The sequence below is a fragment of the Peromyscus maniculatus genome, chromosome 1 (genome assembly GCF_049852395.1).
Source record: "Peromyscus maniculatus bairdii isolate BWxNUB_F1_BW_parent chromosome 1, HU_Pman_BW_mat_3.1, whole genome shotgun sequence".
Taxonomy (NCBI): domain Eukaryota; kingdom Metazoa; phylum Chordata; class Mammalia; order Rodentia; family Cricetidae; genus Peromyscus; species Peromyscus maniculatus.
The window spans coordinates 135,277,902-135,289,894 of NC_134852.1; the positions used below are offsets into that span (position 1 = coordinate 135,277,902).

General features: G+C 49.1%; 1 non-coding gene across 1 annotated transcript; it reads right to left on the minus strand.

Moving 5' to 3' along the window:
• Nucleotides 1-6,602: 6,602 nt before the first annotated feature.
• LOC121827042 (U1 spliceosomal RNA) lies at nt 6,603-6,760 on the minus strand. Its single transcript, XR_006069186.1, has one exon. It is a non-coding gene; the product is annotated as a U1 spliceosomal RNA (small nuclear RNA).
• Nucleotides 6,761-11,993: the final 5,233 nt, after the last annotated feature.

Below are 11,993 nucleotides of genomic sequence, written 5' to 3' on the forward strand. Positions count from 1 at the left end.
AAGCCTGGATTTCTGCAGCATCCTTCCCTGGGTATTTCTGTTTCCTGTCTCAGCTCCACAAGTGTGTTTCAGATCCAGCTACAGGGATGATTTGAGGGTAAATGTCAGATCATGTCACTTCTCTGCTCAAAATTCCCCAAAGGCTCCCTGTGTCACTCAAGTTATGTTTCTAGTGGAGTCCCACAGGGCCCTACAGGCTCTTCTACCTACAGCCTCCTTGAGGTTAGCTCTCCCACCCCCTCCCTTGTTTCTACTCTGATACACAAGTTCCTTGTCCCCCACTCATTCCCACTATGCTCTAACCTCAGAGGTTTTGTTGTTGTGCTTCTTAGTTAGTATGCAAAATTCTGGGTCTTATTATGGCATCTGCATATATGTGTCTGTTTCCTGTATCCCTAGCATCCTATAGGGTGCCTGATACCCAATCCTCAGCACTGAATCTATGGACAAATATATTTATTTAAATGTTTCTTTGCAAATTGATTGCCTTTTTAACATAAATAAATTCATCTTAAGGGAAATCATAAAGCTGGACTATAAGTGAACCAATATTCAAAATCATAAGAAGAACTCCCCCCAAAAGAAAACATACACACACACACACACACACACACACACACACACACACACACACACACAATGAATAGGAAGAGAAAATGCTGTTATTAAACTGAGCTGGACAATGTTGGCAGTCATATCCTTGTGCCTGGAAAAAGAGAAATTGGCAAACATTTAAAGACATACTCCCAACCACACTGAGACTGCTCTTAACTAATCAAAGAAGCCGATAAAGAACTGAAAGATAAATAGCTTCTAACTTTCGGACTCCACGTTAGCTGATCTTGGGCCAGAATATCACCGTCTAAATATTCTCTCTACCACTCATAAATATTGAGCATCCCACGCTGCCGTAAGCAATAAAATAGATATTAATGACCTTCCATTCTCCGAGTATCAGTTCCTCCCACCATTTCTCTGGTATCTGTATAGGGCAACTCAATTTTCTCAGTTGCTCAGGTCAAAGCCAACCTCGCCATCTGCCTTGTTCTCTTACATTACGCATACCCAATCTGTCAGCGTGTTCTTCTTACCCAGCCTTCAAAACACATCCAGCATCCGACCCCATGTGACTGTGTGCAATATCCCTCTCCTAAGTTAATTGGTAGGGAGGTGCTGAGAGAGGTTGGACATGGATTCTACCCTGAAGACATGCACAGTGTGGTTTGGAGATAAAGTGCATGTGTAATTGACAAGCACATAATGGAGGGGAGCACGTTGTAAATTCCACAAGGAGAGCATAGATAGCATGGTGTGCATTGGGACCTGATACGAGGCGAAAGCTTAACAAGCATGCTTCCAGGTGCATGAGCTCATTTCTGATGAGGGATACGTGCTTCCTTGCGTGCAGGTCTCAGGGGACTTGACACAGGACTTGCTTTATCCAAAAAGGTAGGCAGGTTTGTGAAATCAGAGTCAAGGCACACTGCACATGTCTGCTCACACACACCCCATGGGACTGTTCAGTTTTCTTCTCAAAAAGAACACGGGCAGGAGGAGGGTGGTAACATTCAGTGGTATAGGATTTTGTGTAGCGTGTGTGAGATCCTAGGTTTGATATGCAGCGCTGAAGAATAGGAGGAGGAAGAGGGGGGGAAGAAGGAGGGGGTGTCACCATGTTATCCACTGTCCCTCCAGTTGATCACTGGAAATGCATAGAAAATCATCACCCACACCAACCTGCCAACCCACAGACAAGATGTGGACGCTTGTGTGGAGGTGCCAGGAACAAGAGATGACTCTGGGAATCCATCAGGGCTACTTCCTCCTCAGGGGTGGTATGAGGATGAATTCCACCCCTACGCGTGCGCTTGCGCGGGCGCTTGCGCGCGCGCGCACACACACACACACACACACACACACCACTTCAATCTTACTCAATTGCAAACGAGCAAAGTCTTGGGAAAAAAACAAGCCACCAAGACTGTAGTAGGATGTGAAAGCTGTTGGGAAAATGGCTGTGATCTCAGTCCATGCAGGGAACAGAACAAGAGAAGGGCAGCAGGGGAGTTTTTCCCTAGCATTTGTGAGTGTTACCTCCCAGCGGTTTATTTGTGTGTGCTGAGGAGAACTCACTCATCTCCTCTGCACCCGCATGCCACCGGGTTCCTGCACCCCTCCATTCCCACCCCACACCCCTTCTTTCCAGGAAGTCTGCCCTTCCGGTCAGCACTGTGATGAGCAGTCTCACGTGTCCCCTCCGGCAGCCGGCAAATGTCGATTCCCACTTCAGTACACCACAAAACAGAGCCTGAGACAGATTGAAGCCCAGGAAGTTTGAGGGTGAAGAGAGTGAGTCAAGGGAGGAGGAGAGTGAGGAAGAAAGCCTGGAGAAGTACCCAGTGACAGACAAGTGGGTTCCATGGGCAGGTGGGCTCAGTCCTGGGAAGCTAGCCCCAGAGAGGACAGGTATTTACCCAGCACCTCCAGCAGTGCTCACACACACACACACACACACACACACACACACACACACACACACACACACCTTGCACCTGCTCAAGTCAATCCTGCTCCAGTAGAGACAGCAAAGCAAAGAAACACTTGTGCGCATGCCCAGGGAACTGTCCACCCCTGCACACACACAGCTCGGAGTGCCGGAAGGAGCAGCTCAGTGCATGTCCTCCTGGTGGCCCTGCTCCTGAGCAGCAGGCCCAGCTGCCTGCAGCACTGTTAGCATGTTCTATGCTCTCCCCCTCCTTCCTAAACACCAGAACACAGGAAATGGCACACCATATACTCCATTTCTGCAACTTCAAAGATATCATCAGTTTCTCCCACTCCCTCCTCTCTAGGATCAAAATTGGATTCTGAGTTCAAATCCAGCTTTTTCCTAGCCACCATCTCCTCTACTCTGCCCAAGTTTGCCCCCTGTGATCCTCGGCATCTGCTCTGCAAACACGCTTACTAACTAGCTGGTCAATGTGGTTGCTGTCTACCTCCCACACCTAATAGGTAGGTTCCTTAGACAGGCTGTATTTGTCATGGTTCACCAGTCCCTCCAAATCCAGAACAGCACCTGGACTATAACAGATGCTCAGCAGATGTTTGTTCACTGAGCAAATAGCTCATGGGGAGAAGGCCCCACAAAGCGCATGGGCTGGTCCCCCAAAGCAGAGGCTGATAGGATATTTCTCAATGAAACTGCATCTATTCCTTTCTGACTGCTCCCACCAGAAAAAGGCATGTAGGAAGTGTCAGGCAGGTGGGCTGCATGGAGCGGGCAACAACCCTGTAGCCAGCTTCCCCACTGGACACGTCTATGGTGACCACTGATGTCCCAAACATGCATTATACCATCTTCAGCTTCACGAGTTTGCATTTACATTAAGTGACAAGGAAGGAACACACCTGTCTTGGTCACTCCACCCACTCCCGGCCCCTCTCCAGAGATGTGGCTGCCCCTCCTCACTCACAAGTTTCTCAAGAACAGTAGCCATCCGTACTGGCCCCAGGGGACCATTTCTCATGCTGGTGCAGCTGGGATTTCCTTGCAGAGAGAACATAAAGATTAACTAGGTGGGGAAATTTTTCCCTGGGCTCTGAATCTTGAAACGTTTGTCTGATGTGGTGCATATTCTCCAGGAGACAGGCTGAATTACTAATGGAATGCTGCATTTAAAACATATTTACCAGTTATTAACAGCACAGTGGGTGATGCATGTTTCAAGCATTTCTTATTCAACACAGGGGAACTTCAACATATAAATATTTCAGGGTAATTAGTAAGCGTTTATTTAACATTTGGTTGTGTTTTCCTGCATGCCCAGAATGGTGTCACCAGTAGGAGCTGGGCCCCTCCTGTGAGCAGAGAAGGACCCAGCCCTGGGGAAGGCAGGGGACCCAGCTTCTCAGCAGGGAAGCAGCCCACCTGCATAGTGTTCCATTCATGACACAAGATTGTTGAGTATGTTTTAGGAGATTTGTTAGTGCCATTAAATGAGGTGATTTGGGGCTCGGGGTAGGTCTCAGCAGGTAAGAATGCCTGGCCTGCAAATGTGAGGACCTAAGTTTAAATTCTTGTCATCTGTGTGGAAATCTGGACATAGCTGTGTGTGTGCCTGTAATCCCAGCACTGAGGGGAGTGGAGACAGGAAGATTGCTGGGGTTTGCTGGATGTGAGCCTAGTATATGCCTCCATGTCGACATAAATGTACACATGCATGCACACACACACGAACACACACACACAATATGACACATGCACAAAAAATAAACTGACAAAGCATGAGACTACACATGAAGTTTGAACTTGAAGGCTTCTCTTGATATTTTTTTTTTTCTGGAGCCGAGGACCGAACCCAGGGCCTTGCGCTTGCTAGGCAAGCACTCTACCACTGAGCTAAATCCCCAACCCCTATTCTCTTGATATTTTTGAAAGATGGGTGATGCCTGCTGCATCCCAGAGCATCTCCCATTAGGACGTGGGTGGTCAGGACTCTGCAGGCCCTAAAAACCATCATAAGCAGCCTGGGCTTCTTAGATCTATCAGTTTGTAACATGACATACCCTACCAGCCCTGTATGAGGCAGCCTAAGGTATTTACCCAAATGCAGATGCTGCTTCCAGAGAATAGGGCGGTGGCCGACCTCAGAGGTGACTGAAGATAAGACTCCTGAGATGGAGGCAAGCTTGACCAGGCCACCCAAGTCACTCACTATCTTCCCAGATGCATCCTGGGGCCTCCCTTCCCTTGACTGTCAAAATCAGGAAGTGTAAAGAACATCAATCAGTGCACAGCCTAGACTCAAAGACGAGTGAGTATCTGGCTCCTGATCCAGTGTCCTCTATTTTATAGGGAAGCTTGGGGCTATGGGGAGTATGATGTCCTGCTTTCCATAGTCACTGTATTAGGCACATACATTTGCATAGCATGAACAAGAATACTGGGCAGAAGCTGCTTCAGGGAGAGCATATCTATTTGGACTCACAGTTTTGGAGAGCTCTGTGCACGGTTGTGTGGCCCTGTGTGCTTGAGTAGAACCTCATGGCAATGGAGAGAGTGTATGTGACTAAAGCTGTTTACCTCTTGGCAGATGGGACTCACAGAGCACAGCAGGAGGCCAAGAGTGAGACCAGAAGGAGCAAGGAAGGAACAGAATCCCTTGAGGACCCACCTACTTCCTCCAGCAGGCTCCCACCTCCTAACAGTTCCAGAAAGTGGATAAGGCTTGTTTTTTTTTGGGGGGGGGGGAAGGGGACTTTGTTTCCAAAACATAACACAGTCCCTCTGTGTGTGTGTGCGTGTGTGCGTGTGTGTGCGTGTGTGTGCGTGTGTGTGTGTGTGTGTGTGTGTGTGTCTGTGTGTGTGTGTGTGTGTGTCTGTGTGTGTCTCTCTGTGTGTAATGCCTTCATCAATCACACCTCCGTCCCCATATCTCTTTGCTTCTCTGTGTCCCCACCCCACCCCGCCTGCTCCATTCCTCCCTACATCACTCAAAGTCTCATCTCAGAGAGACTGTGGGAGGAGCCAAGCAGGATGCGAAGCCTCAAGTCAACAGCAATATTTCACCGCTCTGCAGAAAGGCTGTAAATTCCTCCTGATGTCTCTCCAGGAAGGGAGCTGCCACACTCTCTCTTAGTAGCTAGAGATGAGAATTACAGGCCCAGAGAGCACAGAAAATGGCAGGCAGTGCCCCAAGCCTGAGCTGAGGCTGGGGGAAAGGGGTGGGATACCCAGGGCTCTCCCCAGGTGTTCATGTCAAAACCACGTGTCTCTGCTTCTCAGCACGTGGTACTTAACTGACTCAGCTACCAACGCGCAGTGGCAGGGTCTGTGGGGACACTAAGGCATATACAGATCAGGTGACTGGCCCCAGAGGACAGCAGAGTTCATCAAACCTCCAACTGCTGCCCAGGTTGCCTCTGGCTCTGTGTTCTCAATCTTTCATTAGCATTGTTAGCCACAGGCCTAAAGCTTAGTCCCACCTGGCTCATGGACCCTTTGATGGATGCCTTTCCCTTCCACATCCCCCTTCTGGCCCTATTTCCCGGTTGCCCTTCCCCTACCACAAAACATCAGACAACATCTCTGACCTCAACCTCTTTTTCCCTAGAGGGCAGAGCTGTCTTGCACAGGTTGTCTTGGGGGGGGGGGGGTCACAGAGGGCCAAGTGTGCCAGTTGACTAAAGCACCCTTTTCTCCATCCTGGCTCTCTGTGTCACGCACAGTGCACACCTGGGAAAAGGGCTGACCACCCACCAAAGGGGGTTTCTAGTCAGCCGGAAAGACAGAAGAGCCACAGGCATGGAGCAATCCACGCTCGCTGCCTACGGGCCAGTCGGCCACCAGACCCACTCCATTCAGCCTGTTTCCAGAGCTTGTTAATGAACTGCCAACTTTTATTTTACTTTTTGTTACAACCAATAAACATTGTTGAACAGATATACATTGGATTTACCTCTTCCTAAGGAAGAATCTTTTTCACGTAACTACCAAGTTACATGTGTGTGTGTGTGTGTGTGTGTGTGTGTGTGTGTGTGTGTGTGTGTAGGCAGAGGTCTACATGAAGGGCTTTCCTCATTCACTCTCCCCCTTAATTTTTTAGGAGAGAGCACAAACACAATCCCCCAACTACCACACATTATGCAGTCCCGTTTCCCATACTCACGGGGTTTGGCACATCCAGAGAGTACATCGGATAAGCCACACCTTGGGAAACCCATATTCTTGATCATGGCCTCTCCCCAGCCAGGTCAGTAGCCACCTTTTTTTTTTTTTTTTTAATACCTATGTATTTATCCCCACCCCAGTGTGGGAGTGTAGGTCTGCTGCAGCATACACGTGATGGTCAGAGGGCAACTTGCAGGAGTTAGTTCTCATCTTCCACAACGTGGGTCTTGGGGATTGAACCCAGGGCATGAGCTTGGCAGAAAATGCCTTCAGCCACCGAGCCATTTCACTCCCACATTCGTAGAATGTGTTTTAAGTCTACCTCCCACTCCTCCCTTCCAATTCTTCCTCTGCCTCGCCATTGCTATGCCCTCCCAATTTCCTGTGTCCCTTTCTCTTGTTTTTTTTAAACCCACAGAGTCCACTTAGTGCTCCCTGTACGCACATGAGTGTGGGGCCATCTACTAGAGCATGGGCAGCCTTTGGGAGCTCAAATCCCTGAAGAAAATGGACTCCCCCTCTTCTGGTAGCCACTCCTCAGCTAGGAGTGGAGCCTCAGGACCTCCTCTCCGCCTCCATGCTGGGACCTGTCTGCCTTGATCTTAGGAGTCTTGTCCATGCAGTCACGGCTTCTGTCATCTCCTAGCACCCAACTGCCTGCTGCGTTGGGTGTCAGGAAGCACTGGTTGCTTGTAGTCGTCCACTGTTGTGGGCTTTCACAGTCTTTCATCCTCCTCCTTCCCAATGATCCCTGAACCTTGGGAGGAAGCGGTATAACATAGGGAAGATTTTTTTTCACCACCACCACCCAAAAAAAAACTATAAAATACCAGATAATCTGCAAAATCATAATTTATTTTGAGCCTATCTGAGATGGAGGTTGCCTGGCATCCAAGCTTCTTAAACTAGGAAGAGAGACTGCTTTGAGGAGACCCAGCACAGGAATTTGAGAAATGGGAAATCCATCCAAGAAGTTGAGGCAGGAAATAAAGATAGGAAGTTGGAACAGGAAATTCAAGGAGGAAGTCCAGCTGAAGAAGACTTGCCGTCACCATCCCGATTGTTCTAGGTAGGGTTTCTACTGCTGTGGGAAAACACCATGACCAAAGGCAGCTTGAGGAAGAGAGGGTTTCTTTGGCTTACACTTCCACATGGCTGTTCAACATTGAAGGAAGTCAAAGCAAGAACTCAAACAGGGCAGGAACCTGGAGGCAGGAGCTGATGCAGAGGTCATGGAGGGGTGCTGCTTACTGGCTTGCTCCTCATGGCTTGCTCAGCCTGCTCTTATAGAACCCAGGACCACCAGCCCATGGGTAGCCCCATCCACAATGGCCTGGGCCCTCCCCCATCAATCACTAATTAAGAAAATGCCTTACAGGCTTGCCTACAGCCTGATCTTATGGAGGCATTTTCTCAATTGAGGTCCCCCCTTTTCAGATAACTCTAACTTCTCTCATGTTGACATAAAACTAGCCAGCACACCATGGGTAAGACTCATCTCCACTTGAACAGTAGTCCAACTAAGTGTGGGCTATGACCCTGAGGCCTCCCTGGGAGTCCCAGACACAGGCAACACTCCTCACCCATTAACCTCTGACTCACAAGAAAGAAGAAAGTTTCAGAGACCCCATGGACCTGGGGTGACTTGAGGACCCTGTGGGAAAGGCTTCCAGCCCACACTCCAGCTCTGCTTGGATTCTCTCCTCAGAAGCCTTAAAGTAGGGGCAGAAGGCCTTGCTAATACCTGAGCGCCACTAAGGACAACTGTCACCAAGGATGGTGGAACAGGAAACTCCCTCTGCCATGAGGAGCAGACAGGAAGTGATGCACAGCCAGAGCCCAGGGCAGAACTGGAGAAGGGGGAGACACCTCTCCTTGCAGAATTCCTCTGCAGATGTGAAGTCACCATCACCAAGACACCCCATCACTCCCTCTCCTTGTATGTAAAAGGGGGTGCAGCAGCACACACTTCATGCAGGCCACACTGTGAGGGGAGCTAATATCAAATACCAGCTAAATGCTAGAGCTGTGAGAGGTCTGCATGTCTCGGCAGAAGTGGTTGCTGCTTGTCATTGACTACGCATCTTGCGGGAGGCACACACATGCTACTTCAAGCCACGCCTCTCAGAAACCCAGTCTTCCCTCTGCTCACTGACAATCTAGGAGCTCAGTGGAGTTCCGACCTCAGAAAGCTACATGAGGACGGAGGCTTTTTTTCTGGTTGGCAATGAGGTAACGCACATCTAAAACAACGGGATGTTCCAGGCGTTAGGTCTCAAAACGGATCTGGCCCCCATGTTCTCCCAGCATCCCTCAGTCCCAACTTGTTACAGGATATGGCTGGCAAACTCTATTCCCTACCCTGAACTCTCCAGCCCAGGGGCTGGGCTGCCCTTCCCCCAGAGGCTCTTCCCTATATTATCCAGCCATTTGGCTACATGGTCCACTTTACCTTTTCTCCTTCTTCCCTTTTGGCCTCCTGGTCTCCTGGCTCTCTCCTCTCCCCTTTTCTCACATATACCAGCTCAGGGTCATGCCCACTCTGAACTCTCCAAGATGTCTCTGCCTCTGGCTATGCTCTCTCTCCTATCTACAATTAACATTTCCCTCCACCTGCCTAGGAGCAGTCATGTCCCCCTTTTTATTTCTTACTTCCATTCACCAGCTTCTGCCACATTCTTTGCTCTGGGGTGGGGGAAGGGGAGCAGGGGGGAGGGGGCCGAGTGTGCAGTGAATCGAGAGACAGTACAGGAAAGGACACTGAGATGCCCGCTAAGTCACAACAACCTTCAGGTCATCTAGATGAGCATCTCAGCCTCACGTTCCCTGGAACCTGCGTCTCCATCTTCATCACCATCCAGAGTGAAGGGCTGGCCTTGGTCCCCCTTCAGGCACCCTTGCGAAACAGTTTCGTGTCACAGGGCCTCAGAGAAAACTTCCTTTAAAACACGAAGTTCCGAGACAGTGCCTTTTGAACTCTCTAGAGTTCTGGGGTTTGCAGGAGGCCACTGTCGCTTTCCCACCCACTACAGTGAACCACGCCGTGCCCTCCCCCTTAAGCAAGAGCCTTGAGTTGTGCAAACGGCTGTGGCTGTTTAAACAATTGTGGCTGTATGAGTCTGCCTCAGAGGCCACTTGTCCAGCTGCCCGGGACTGAGAGCCCAAGAGAAACAAATGCCAGGCGAGATCAATAGAGCTTTGAGCAGACTGCCCAGGTGGGATTCGCAATGCTTGCTTAGCCAAAGCACCGGAGACCATGACAGGCAACGGGGGACAAATCCAACAGCTGGCAAACATGGCAGGCCCAGGCCAAGCAGGGAAGCCAAGCGACCTGGAAAGGTACAGACCCACGGCAAGAAGCCCGGACGGATAAACGCAGCGCCACTCTCCAGCTGGTAGCACTACTCAAGATGGCCGGCTCGTGGGGCCGCCAGCAGCTCAGATTGCGAACCCGAAGTTCTAGACTCAAATCCTGACTACCACTAACAAGCAGCGTGGAACAGGAAATTGACTCGCCCTACCTGATCTTATTTTGGTTCTTCACATCTGGAAAGAGCAACGGCTGTCCCATAAAGTGTCATCACAAGGATGAGGTAATCACCCAAGGGGCTGTAATGAGCCTCTGGAAATGCATCGGATGTGTGGTAGGCAACCCACAAATGTTAGCTCACGCTATTGAGAGCAGAAAGGGGTGCAGAGAGGAGGAATGTTCCGGAAGAGAGATGGCAGGGACGGTTGAGAAGTGTCCCTGGGTTTTACTTATATTCAAGGTAAATCCAAAATGGCTCCTAATTGCATGTCATTTCTTTCAGCCAGCATTCAATCATCTAAAACGAATTTCAGGGAAGAACTGACTAAGTTGGACTCACAGAGGAAAAAAGCACAATTTACACCAAATAACAGACTTTGTGATTCTTCATGAGTAATTTGACACACTTTTCTGAAATTCTGGCTCTCCGTTTTTTTCCTCTTTACACATTGTCTTTGATATCTTATCTCATACAGAAAGCTATCACCTGGGCTTCCCTTGCCTGCCAACTCTGGAGCTACCTGGAATGCTAGGTGGAAGGTGACCTTAAGGTTCTCTCTGCAAGGAGTTCTGAGACCCAACTAGCATGGTCAGCCATGGTTGAGGGGTCGAGACAGCCATGCCGTGCCAGCCTTGGTCTCACTAGCCTCCAAGCCACTTCCGTAGGTAAAGTCGGAGCTTCTGAAACTGACCTGTGAGTGGAGGGTGAAGCAACAGAGGCAGGAATCACCAAGGCCGCAGGAGCCTGGTGTGGGTAGTGTATGCACATATGTATTGTTGTTTTTTGTATGTCCGTGTATGTTTGGGGGAAGGTTGTGTGCACATGCATGTGTACACATTCATGTGTGTGCATATGGAAGGCAGAGGTCAATGGGTACTGTCCTCTATCACTAACAAGCAGTGTGGAACAGGAAAATGACTCACCCTATCTGATTTTATTTTTGTGGTTTTTTTTCTTATCTGAAAAGAATGGCAGCCAACAATAAACCTCTCTTGTTTTTAAGTTGATTATCTCAGATACTTGTCATAGTAACAAAAGGATTATTAGCAGATCATATTGGGCAGCAACTGGAAAACACTCGAGCAGAGTCTTCTTGGATGTCCCAGCCATGTCCAAGCCCTGGGTAAATGCAGCTCTGTGAGTCCCTGAAGACATCCTTACATGGATAGAATAGCCCAGCCAACTTGCCTGAAGTAATGATCTACAGAAGCATAAGAAATAAGAACTTGTTTCAAGTCGTTAGACTTGGGGATAACTTGTTACACAGCCTAGACCAACCTAGGTGGTGTGCCAGGTCTTAATGCCTGCTGTTTATTTTGCCTGGACTAGCCTGCCCATTGTTGCTTCCTAGTTTATTCCTCATGACAATAGTTCCACTGCAAGTGTCACCTTCTCTGAGAAGCCTTCCCTAGCCACACTGCATAAGGCACCACCTCATGCAAGGCCTCACAGCATTCTGATTAATATCTTCCAAATACGGATCACAGTCTAAAACAATCTTGGTCACCAACTGTCTCCTGACCCATAAGCCCATAGTGGAAATATTTGAGCATGTCCAGAGCTACAATCACAAAGGACACAATAGATATGTTGAACCAAGATATGTCATAGATCCTAGAGCACCCACTTGAAGTCAGAAAATATCTTCTTTGTGATCTCAAGAGAAGAGGATTCTGTCCACTGGGGCTACAGTTGAGGCTACTCTCATTGGTATCCTTAACTTGGGAGCCAGCAAAACCTTTGTGTTCTATTAGGGCTGATTAGCTATTAGCTAGCAGCAGATGCAGTCTGAC